The following is a 13,035-nucleotide window of genomic DNA, read 5'->3' on the forward strand; positions in this document are numbered from 1 at the left end:
TGGCTTTTAGCCCATGGCCTTGGACTGGACAGTGCCTCATTGAGTTAAGAAGGTCATGTTTTTGACCGTTCGTCATTTGGATCATTTTTGAGGTCGTACGAGAATTTACGGTGCAATGTGCCAAATTGACTCTCGAAAGAGCGTTTCGTGTTTTGGCCTCCATTCCACCTAGATTTCGACCCTATCATTTTAGGAACATTATTTTATGATTTTTCAGCGTATTTTAATCATGACTATACGTCGGTTTAGTGTCGGTTCAGGTTGGCTCGGAGTCATGATTAAATGCGAAGTCATTAGGCGTCATAGTCGCATCTTTTGAACGTAAATTTCATAGTTGGTCATGTTTAAGCTATTGCATATTTTTCATGGCACAGTTAGGTTGCAGCGAGCCTGGGAACGATCCAATCCAATCCAGTTGGTAAAATTACAGAAATTTTCATTACGCCAGTTAATTATTTTACGTGCATTAAACAGAAAATGATTATTTTTGAGATTTATGCGATATGGCTTGTGGTTCATTCACTATGTGGGAGTGTTATTTTATACGGTCGCCAGTGACCGATCAGTTCAGTATGGTACCACCCGGTCGCCAGTGACCGGCCAGCTCAGATCAGTTTCAGCCTCCCCGGTAGCCAGTTACCGATCAGTTCAGCTTAGTGCAGTGGCCACAGGCGTAAAACATAATCTCAACAGAAAATTTTACCAGATATTTCAGTACAGGCTCCAAGGAGAAAATATTTTTACAGTGATTTCATGTTCAGTTATGCACGTATTATAATTGCTCAGTACAGATTATTTTCAGTATGCCTCAGGACATGATATGTTAACTCATGCATATTTTAAATTCAGATTTTTTACTTGTTACCTGCGATATATGCATGCTGAGTCTTTAGGCTCACTAGACTTGATTGTTGTAGGTACTGATGAGGCCAGGGCCGAGGGCGGGGACCAGTGAGCCAGCTTGGGTCGGCAGTAGTGGCACCCGAGGACCTCAGTGCAGCAGTTGTTATTCCGCAAACAATTTTTATCAGTCGTTGGATAATTTTTAAATTGTTATTGTTGGCAAAACTTTATTTTTTTCCGCTGCTATTATTTTAAACATTGAACTTGATTCACCAGTGATTTTTATGAATGAGGCCATTTAAGTTCTTTTAAAAAGAAAATTTTTAATTTTCCGCAAATTTTCAAGCAAGTAGTATGAGGGCCTTTGCATGATGTCTTTAATGTATCAATGTTACGGAAATATCTCCCTGATGCTTCACATATTATTCATCCAGAGGATGCAGAACTTGACCACACTTTGAGTTATATAGAAAAACCGATTCAGATTCTTGATCACCACGCTATGTCCATCTCTCATCTCTGTCGCGACCCTGATCCTGCCCCACCTGTTGTTATGCACAAATACAGACATAACAACAGCCGGAAACTCCGGTGAGAACAAATCCCAGTATAAAACATGTATACATGCTGATACATCATCATAAATCATGAATCAAAGCAATAATAATGGGCTCCATAGTCTATGAAACCAATCTATATAAACATGCAATTCAAATCAAATCATGTCTTGACTCGACTCGACTCTACTCTAGGGATCTCGGTGTGAATAATACGTCACTGTCTGTCACCTACCCTCCCAATCGGGGTAACTGTACGTCTTATTCCTAGACTTCGGTCATGTCTGTATCGAATGTCTACAATCGGAGTGAATCTGATCCGAAGCGTCGATACCACCGAACATCTAGTTTGGCAAGTCTGCCAATGACTCTCCTATTTCAAAGGCTTGAATATAAATCTATAAACAAGACAGCATCCTATCAAGAGATTTGAATATAAATCTATAAAAAAATCAAATTCATATCAAAAGATAAACAACAATTCTAGTATGTGATTTGGTTGGGAAACTCAAATTGAATCTCATCTGAGTTGCGTCTTCCCCAAACAAAACATGAATTATACCTTTCATCGCACACTGTCTGTCGATGTCGAAGTCTTGATGACGAATCTGTCACTATCAAATCTGAAATGGAAATGTTGATACATATTCTATCAATCTCTAATCTCAATCAACAAATATCCAATTCAATACTTGACCTCGGTACCATTGGACGGCATAACAACGTAGTTTTTCAATACCGATCAATTCAAATCTCAACACAAATCTATATCAATTCTCAACAATGAATAATCCTCAACTCATAATCAGCACAATCTATGTATCATATCTCAAAATCTGCATAAGCTCATACATATATATGTTGGAATTCATAACAATTACATATGCTCTCATTTTCTCGATTCGTTTACGTTTCTACGATATCCATGATCTCAAGAACATATGATTATAAACATAACAGAACTTCCCCAACACGTAAACTTCAAAGTATGCTGAAACATAACCAAACTTACATCCTTTGATAGCCCTCGAAGAGAAGAGTCCAAAAGTGAGAAGTGAATCATGGATCACGGTCTGATGCGATAGACTTCGGCACACCATGCAATCTGACCACTTCTCTGATATAGATCTCAGCCATCTGATCGTGTCTGTACGTCATTCTGTACGGAATAAAACACGCTGATTTGGTTAATCTGTCAATAATGACCCAAATTGCATCACAGCCCCGGGATGATCGAGGTAATTTCATCACGAAATCCATGGAAATGTGATCCCATTTCCATTCAGGAATAGAAAAACTCTGAAGTAAACCTCCGGGCTTCTTTCTTTCGGCCTTCACCTGTTGGCAATTTAAGCACTTAGACACATATTCGGCAATATCTGATTTCATCTGTTTCCACAAGAACTGTGTCTTCAAGTCGTTGTACATCTTTCTCCCACCAGGGTGAATGCGGAACCGACTACAGTGTGCTGCAGACAATATCTGTTGTTTCAACTCTGAAACATCTGGCACTACAATACGGTTATTCACATGCAGGACACAATCATGTACTTGGTATTCTGACTGATGTCCTGATCTAACCATCTGAATTGACTGCTGTAATGCCCTAGATTGTATGTGGATAAAATGAAAAGATGAAGTGTTGCTTGAAGGAAGAGACCGCACCCGCGCTTAGAGAAGAACCGCACCCGCGGTGCATGGGCAGAAAGTAGTCATTTTTACAGTAGGGTCACCGCGTCCGCGGTCCAAGAAGGAGTGCACCCGCGGTTGTTGGACAGATAGTTGTTAAGTATTTACAGAAATGACACCGCAACCGCGGTCCAAACGTAACCGCACCCGCGTTGATGACACCGCACCCGCGGCCTTATATGTAGCGCACCCGCAGTCCACGTTTATGCAAAGTTGAATGGACCGCTGAAGACTGAGCGCACCCGCGGTTCCTGAACTACCGCACCCGCGGTCATGCGTGTTACTTGGAAAATATGACACTTGCCCCTCAACATGCAAGATATATATATATTATGTGTCTTCATTTCCTCTCCTGGACAGCTAAGAATCGAGAGGGAGAAGGGATCTAGGAAAAAGAAGGTTCTTTCACTTTTGAAGCTAGTTTGTACAAGAATTTTACATCCAAACGTTAATCCGATTTCAGTTCTGAACTCGTCTCATCAAAGTCTTTAAGGGGATGTAAGTTTCATTCATTTCCTGCATGATTTGAAATATTGATGTTGGGGGAAATTGTGAATTACACTAGATTATGTGTTCCTGTGAAGTTAGTGAACGTATATTCGTAACCGGATCGAAGAGCGGACATTGTATGCTATTGTTGCCATTTTCAGCACATATATGAATGAGATTATACAGATTTTGAGGTTAAGAAACATATTAGTGATGATTATGAGTTATTGTTATGATTATTGATGTTTGAGATGACCGGTATCGCAAGATTACGCTGTTATGCCGTGGAAATGTACCGAGATTGAATATTAATCCGTATTTGTATTGAATTGAGTTAGAAATTAATAGAATGCATCTTGAATGTGTCATTTCAGATTGATATTGACAGATTCGACATCGAGACTTCGACTACGACCGATTGTTCGACGAAAGGTATAATGCATATTTTGTTTGGGGAAGACACAACTCAAATGAGATTCAATTTGAGTTTCCCAACAAAATCACATACTAGAATTATTGTTTATCTTTTGATATGATTGTGATTTGTTTATAGATTTATATTCAAATCTTTTGATATGATGATGTCTTGTTTATAAATTTATATTCAAGCCTTTGAGATAGGAGAGTCATTGGCAGATTTGCCAAACTAGATGTTCGGTGGTATCGACGCTTCGGATCAGATTCACTCCGATTGCAGACATTCGATACAGACTTGACCGAAGTCTAGGAATAAGACGTACAGTTACCCCGATTGGGAGGGTAGGTGACAGACAGTGACGTCTTATTCACACGGAGATCCCTAGAGTAGAGTCGATTCGAGTCAAGACATGATTTGATTTGAATTGCATGTTTAGATAGATCGGTTACATAGACTATGGAGCCATTGTTATTGCTTTCATGCATGATTTATTATTTCGTATCAGCATGTATACATGTTTTATACTGGGATTTGTTCTCACCGGAGTTTCCGGCTGTTGTTATGTCTGTATGTGTGCATAACAACAGGTGGGGCAGGATCAGGGTCACGACAGAGATGAGAGATGGACATAGCGTGGTGATCACGGGCGCAGCAGATGAACTAGTAGTTGTACTTTTGATATGGACTGTATTTAATTACTGGTTTGTAGAATATGAATAAGACATGACATGTATATTATATGTGTTGTAATTAAATAAAGAAAGATATTATGTTTAGTGTTTACATTTGAATTAATGTTAAAAAGCGAAAATTTGACCCACATTTTGAATAAAGATCCAATTAATCCTAAAAAGAATTGAGTTAGAGCCCGGGTCCCCACAACAGGTGGTATCAGAGCAGTAGGTTCTGTAGACTGTGATAGAATAGAATGAGTGGGGTAGATCGAGTCTTCTTCCTTGCTTTTGATGTGCTAGCATGATTTAATGCTTTCCTTATTATATGTGTATTGTATCTGAGTTGATTTACAGCATATACTTGTAAAGACTGAATCAGAACCGATTCTGGATCAGAGGTATATGATCAGAGGAGGGCTGAGACAGAGTGTATAGATTGTATCCTAATCTGTTTGATAATCAGATATGCCGCCTAGAAGGATACCGCAACCAGCTGCAAGACAAGTGCTAGAACAGGGTAGTACGTCAGGTACTCAGATGGATGTTACTGTGACACCAATGGAGACTTTGTTGAAGAGATTTCAATCATTCCATCCACCTACCTTGAAGGGCACAGAAAATGCAGTGGAGTGCGAAAGCTGGTTGGATGATATAGAGATGTTATTTGAATCACTTGCCTAGACAGATGAACGTAGAGTAAAGCTGATTGGGCATCAATTGCAAGAAGTGGCCAAGAGTTGGTGGCTAACAGCGAAACGAGCCTTAGAACATCGAGGTATTGATATTACTTGGAAAGTCTTTAAAGATGAATTTTATCAACGTTTCTTTCCAGTGTCATACCGAAAAGACAAAGGGGCCGAGTTCGCCAACTTGAGACAGGGCCAGTGGAACATAGAGGAGTATGTTGCCAAATTCTCTTCCTTACTTCGATTTACACCTCACGTAGCAGGGAATGATGAGGCAGTGGCCGATCAGTTCATAAATGGCTTGAATCCGGACATCTTTACCCCAGTGAACACGGGGCGACCCAACACTTTTTCTGAGGCGCTGAATCGAGCGAAGGGAGCAGAGGCTGGCTTGATGAGGCAGCGAGGAGCTTCCTATAGTGTTCAGGGTCAGAGACCGCCACCGTTCGCCACACAGTTTCCACCACCTCCTCCTCGATTTGATAGTGGAAGCAGTAGTAGTGGGAAGAAAGATTCTTTGAAGGCTAAGGGTAAGCAATTCAAGAGAGCAAGGAGCAGTTCATCGAGCTCCAGTGGGTCAAGACAGAGAGGTCCTGGCCAGAGTATAGATGTGACAGGTGTGTATTGCACTACTTGTGGAGGCCGACATGCCACAGAGCAGTGTAAGGGAGTGATGGGAAGATGTAATATATGCAGGCAACAGGGACACTTCGCCAGAGTTTGTCTCCAGAGAGGTGCCCAGATATTTCAGAGTGCAGGGTCATCACCATCAGTGACTCAGCATGAGAGACAGACATCTGTACATTCATTCCAGCCACCATCTGCACAATCCCAGCCTAGAGCCAATGGTGGCCAGACAGTGAGCCAACCTCCTAGATAGCAGGCTAGGGTGTTTGCACTGACGGAAAAGCAAGCCCAATATGCACCAGACGATGTGATTGTAGGTAACTGTTTTCTTTGCGGTTATCCTGCGTATGTATTGATAGATACAGGTGCATCACATACATTCATATTAGAACGTTTTGCATTGACACATGCATTGCCTATAGAGTCATTGTCTACTGTAGTGTCTATTTCTTCTCCGTTGGGAAGTGGTCTGATATCTGTGACTTCAGTTAGACATTTGTACTACAGTTTGAAGGGCATGAGATCGATTTAGAATGTGTTGTACTTGGTTTATCTGATTTTGATTGTATTTTCGGGATTGACATGTTGACTAAGTACAGAGCTACCGTAGACTGTTTTCACAAGATTGTCAGATTCAGACCTGAAATGACAGAGGAGTGGAAATTCTATGGTAAGGGTTCCAGATCTCGAATTCCCTTAGTATCTGCTCTGACTATGAGTAGATTGTTGCAGCAAGGAGTAGAAGGGTTCCTTATTTATTCAGTAGATTTACTGAAATCGAGCCCGGCATTGGCAGATTTGCCAGTAGTACGGGAGTTTGCAGATGTATTTCCTGACGAGATTCCAGGGTTACCTCCAGCCCGAGAGGTAGATTTTAGCATTGATCTTATTCCAGGTACCGCTCCTATATCTCGAGCTCCGTATAGGATGGCGCCTATAGAGTTGAAGGAATTGAAAGCACAACTAGAAGATCTTCTAGCCAAGGGATATATCAGACCCAGTGTATCTCCTTGGGGTGCACCAGTGCTATTTGTGCGAAAGAAAGACGGTTTTATGAGATCTGGCGTCATTATCTTTATGGTGAGAAATTTGAGATTTACTCTGACCATAAAAGCCTGAAATATCTGTTTTCTCAGTCAGATTTGAACATGAGACAGCGTAGATGGCTTGATCTACTGAAAGATTTTGATTGCGAGATCAAGTACTATCCAGGGAAGTCAAATGCAGCATCAGATGCCTTGAGTCGAAAGGTTTGTGCACTATCCTTATCGACGATAGGTGTTTCGAATTTAGTTGAAGATTGTTGTTTGTATGGTTTAGCATTTGACACAGATAGTAAACCATTAAGATTTGCCACGATTCAAGTTGAGCCAGATTTGATTATGAAAATCAAAGAAGCTCAAAGAACAGATCAGAATATACAGCAGTCAATTCAGATGGTCAGATCAGGACATCAGTCTGAATATCAGATACATGATTTTGTCCTGTATGTGAATAACCGTGTTGTAGTGCCAGATGCTTCAGAGTTGAAACAACAAATATTGTCAGCAGCGCACTGTAGTCGGTTCAGCATTCACCCTGGTGGCAGAAAGATGTACAACGACTTGAAGACACAGTTCTGGTGGAAACAGATGAAATCAGATATTGCCTAATATGTGTCTAAGTGCTTAAATTTCCAACAGGTGAAGGCCGATAGAAAGAAGCCCGGAGGTTTACTTCAGAGTTTGTCTATTCCTGAATGGAAATGGGATCACATTTCCATGGATTTCGTGACGAAATTACCTCGATCATCCCGGGGCTGTGATGCAATTTGGGTCATTATTGACAGATTGACAAAATCAGCGTGTTTTATTCCATATAGAATGACATATCGACACGATCAGATGGCAGAATTGTATGTCAGAGAGGTAGTTAGATTACATGGTGTGCCGAAATCTATCGTATCAGATCGTGATCCACGATTCACTTCTCACTTTTGGCACAGTCTGCAGCAGGCCTTAGGTACGACATTACACCTGAGTACTGCTTATTATCCCCAGACTGATGGACAGTCAGAGCGGACTATCCAGACTTTAGAGGATATGTTGAGGGCTGTAGTAGTGCTAGATTTCGGCACTAGTTGGCAAGATTCACTACCACTCTGTGAATTCTCATACATTAACAGCTACCAAACGAGTATAGAGATGGCACCGTTTGAAGCATTGTATGGCAAGAAGTGCAGATCTCCTCTATATTGGGATGATATATCTGAAGTACCAGAACTTGGGCCTGATATGATTCGAGAAATGACTGAGAAGGTGAAGATCATTCAGAAAAGAATGAAGACGGCACAGGATAGATAGGCCAAGTATGCCAATATCAGACGTAGACCGTTAGTATTTGAACAGGGAGACAGAGTATTCTTGAAGATTTCTCCTTTCAGAGGCGTTGTCAGATTTGGCAAACGCGGGAAACTGTCTCCTAGATGCATCGGTCCATACGAGATTCTTGAAAAGATTGGCGATCGAGCATATCGATTGGCTCTTCCTCCGTCTCTATCCAGGATACATGATGTTTTTCATGTATCGATGCTGCGTAGATACATGCCAGATTATTCTCATGTCATTCAGCCTGACGAAGCTGAGCTGGATCAGACGTTGAGTTACGTTGAACAACAAATACAAATTCTTGATCGGAAAGAGAAACAGCTCAGAACGAAGACTATTCCGCTAGTGAAAGTCCAGTGGAGTCATCATGGCACCGAGGAAGCGACTTGGGAGACAGAAGCAGATATGAAACAGAAATATCCCGAGTTATTCTCATGATGTGAGTATTTATTCAGCCTTTGATTTTACTGCTGTACGTACATACTTTGATTAATTGATTTCTCGTTCGAGGACGAACTAATATCTAAGAGGGGGAGAAATGTAATGCCCTAGATTGTATGTGGATAAAATGAAAAGATGAAGTGTTGCTTGAAGGAAGAGACCGCACCCGCGCTTAGAGAAGCACCGCACCCGCGGTGCATGGGCAGAAAGTAGTCATTTTTACAGTAGGGTCACCGCACCCGCGGTCCAAGAAGGAGTGCACCCGCGGTTGTTGGACAGAGAGTTGGAAAGTATTAACAGAAATGACACCGCACCCGCGGTCCAAACGTAACCGCACCCGCGTTGATGACACCTCACCCGCGGCCTTATATGTAGCGCACCCGCGGTCGACGTTTATGCAAAGTTGAATGGACCGCTGAAGCCTGAGCGCACCCGCGGTTCCTGAACTACCGCACCCGCGGTCATGCGTGTTACTTGGAAAATATGACACTTGCCCCTCAACATGCAAGATATATATATATTATGTGTCTTCATTTCCTCTCCTTGACAGCTGAGAATCGAGAGGGAGAAGGGATCTAGGAAAAGGAAGGTTCTTTCACTTTTGAAGCTAGTTTGTACAAGAATTTTACATCAAATCGTTAATCCGATTTCAGTTCTGAACTCCTCTCATCAAAGGCTTTAAGGGGATGTAAGTTTCATTCATTTCCTGCATGATTTGAAATATTGATGTTGGGGGAAATTGTGAATTACACTAGATTATGTGTTCCTGTGAAGTTAGTGACCGTATATTCGTAACCGGATCGAAGAGCGGACATTGTATGCTATTGTTGCCATTTTCAGCACATATATGAATGAGATTATACAGATTTTGAGGTTAAGGAACATATTAATGATGATTATGAGTTATTGTTATGATTATTGATGTTTGAGATGTCCGGTATCGCAAGATTACGCTGTTATGCCGTGGAAATGTACCGAGATTGAATATTGATCCATATGTGTATTGAATTGAGTTAGAAATTAATAGAATGCATCTTGAATGTGTCATTTCAGATTGATATTGACATATTCGACATCGAGACTTCAAATGATGTCTTGTTTATAGATTTATATTCAAGCCTTTGAGATAGGAGAGTCATTGGCAGACTTGCCAAACTAGATGTTCGGTGGTATCGACGCTTCTGATCAGATTCACTCCGATTGCAAACATTCGATACAGACTTGACCGAAGTCTAGGAATAAGACGTACAGTTACCCCGATTGGGAGGGTAGGTGACAGACAGTGACGTCTTATTCACACCGGGATCCTTAGAGTAGAGTCTATTCGAGTCAAGACATGATTTGATTTGAATTGCATGTTTAGATAGATCGATTTCATAGACTATGGAGCCATTGTTATTGCTTTCATGCATGATTTATGATTTCGTATCAGCATGTATACATGTTTTATACTGGGATTTGTTCTCACCGGAGTTTCCGGCTGTTGTTATGTCTGTATGTGTGCATAACAACAGGTGGGGCAGGATCAGGGTCACGACAGAGATGAGAGATGGACATAGCGTGGTGATCACGGGCGCAGCAGATGAACTAGTAGTTGTACTTTTGATATGGACTGTATTTAATTACTGGTTTGTAGAATATGAATAAGACATGACATGTATATTATATGTGTTGTAATTAAATAAAGAAAGATATTATGTTTAGTGTTTACATTTGAATTAATGTTAAAAAGCGAAAATTTGACCCACATTTTGAATAAAGATCCAATTAATCCCAAAAAGAATTGAGTTAGAGCCCGGGTCCCCACAACTGCTGTATATTCTGATCTGTTCTTTGAGCTTCTTTGATTTTCATAATCAAATCTGGCTCAACTTGAATCGTGGCAAATCTTAATGGTCTACTATCTGTATCAAATGCTAAACCAGACAAACAACAATCTTCAACTAAATTCGAAACACCTATCGTCGATAAGGATAGGGCACAAACCTTTCGACTCAAGGCATCTGCTGCTGCATTTGACTTCCCTGGATAGTACTTGATCTCGCAATCAAAATCTTTCAGTAGATCAAGCCATCTACGCTGCCTCATGTTCAACTCTAACTGAGAAAACAGATACTTCAGGCTTTTATGGTCAGATTAAATCTCAAATTTCTCACCATAAAGATAGTGACGCCAGATCTTCAAGGCAAATACGATAGCCGCCAATTCAAGATCATGAATGGGGTATCGAATCTCGTGTGGCTTCAGTTGTCTAGAGGCATATGCGATCACATGACTTCGTTGCATAAGAATACATCCCAGCCCTCTGTGAGATGCATCACAATATACAACGAAATCGCCAGTACCTGAAGGAATCATCAAGACAGGTGCACTGGTCAGCCTCTTCTTCAACTCTAGGAAGCTAGACTCGCAATCTTCCGACCACACAAATGGTGTATTCTTTTGCGTCAACTGGGTAATCGGCTTCCCAATGCTGGAGAAATCTTTGATGAATCGTCTATAGTACCCTGCTATACCCATGAAACTGCGTATCTCAGGCACCGAAGTCGGTCTCGGCCAACTGATCACAGCTTCCACTTTACTCGGATCCACAGAAATACCATCTCCAGATATGATATGACCCAAGAAGACAACCTGTCTCAGTCAAAACTCACACTTTGACAGTTTTGCATATAATCTTTCATTTCTTAGTGTTTGCAACACAATTCTCAAATGATTGGCATGCTCAGTCATACTCTTGGAGTACACAAAAATATCATCGATAAAAACAATCACAAACTCATCTAAATACCTCTGAAAGACACAGTTCATCAACACCATGAACACCGCTAGAGCATTCGTTAAACCCAAAGGCATGACAATAAATTCGTAATGTCCATACCTGGTTCAGAATGCTGTCTTTGGTATATCAATATCTCGTACTCGCAGCTGGTGATATCCAGATCTCAGATCGATCTCGGAATAGATAGATGATCCCTGCAACTGATCAAATAAGTCGTCGATACGAGGCAAAGGATATTTGTTCTTTATCGTTGCCTTGTTCAGTTGCCTGTAATCTATACACAATCTCATAGAACCGTCTTTCTTTCGCACAAATAGCACTGGTGCGCCCGAAGGAGATACACTAGGTCTGATATATCCCTTGGCTAGAAGATCTTCTAATTGTGCTTTCAATTCTTTCAATTCTATTGGCGCCATCCTATATGGAGCTCTCGAAATAGGAACGGTACCTGGAATAAGATCAATGCTAAAATCTACCTCTCGGGCTGGAGGTAACCCTGGAATCTCGTCAGGAAATATATCTGCAAACTCCCGTACTACTGGCAAATCTGCCAATGCCGGGCTCGATTTCAGTAAATCTACTGAATAAATAAGGAACCCTTCTGCTCCTTGGTGCAACAATCTACTCATAGTCAGAGCAGATACTAAGGGAATTCGAGATCTGGAACCCTTACCGTAGAATTTCCACTCCTCTGTCATTTCAGGTCTGAATCTGACGATCTTGTGGAAACAATCTACGGTAGCTCTGTACTTGGTCAACGTGTCAATCCCGACAATACAATCAAAATCAGATAAGCCAAGTACAACACAGTCTAAATCAATCTCATGTCCCCTCAAACTGTAGTATACAATGTCTAACTGAAGTTACAGATATCAACCCACTTCCCAACGGAGAAGTAATAGACACTACAGTAGACAATGACTCTACAGGCAATGCATGTGTCGGTGCAAAACGTTCTGATATGAATGTATGTGATGCACCTGTATCTATCAATACATATACAGGATAACCGCAAAGAAAACAGTTACCTGCAATCACATCGTCTGGTGCATCTTGGGCTTGCTCTTCCGTCAATGCAAACACCTGAGCCTGTTGTCTGGGAGGTTGGCTCACTGTCTGGCCACCTCTGGCTCTATAATGGGACTGTGTAGGCGTGGGCTGGAAGGAATGGACAGACGAAGCTTGCCTTTCGGGCTGAGTCACCGATGCTGATGACCCTGTACTCTGGGATCGCTGTGCACCTCTCTGGGGACAAACTCTGGCAAAGTGTCCCTGTTGCCTGCATATATTACATCTGCCCATCACTCCTTGACACTGCTCTGTGGCATGTTGGCCTCCACAAGTAGTACAATATACACCTGTCACATCTGTACTCTGGCCAGGACCTCTCTGTCTTGACCCACTGGAGCTCGACGAACTGCTCCCTGATCTCTTAAACTGCTTACCCTTGGCTTTCAAAGAAT

The sequence above is a fragment of the Primulina tabacum genome, chromosome 7 (genome assembly GCF_025594145.1).
Source record: "Primulina tabacum isolate GXHZ01 chromosome 7, ASM2559414v2, whole genome shotgun sequence".
In the NCBI taxonomy this organism is placed as follows: domain Eukaryota; kingdom Viridiplantae; phylum Streptophyta; class Magnoliopsida; order Lamiales; family Gesneriaceae; genus Primulina; species Primulina tabacum.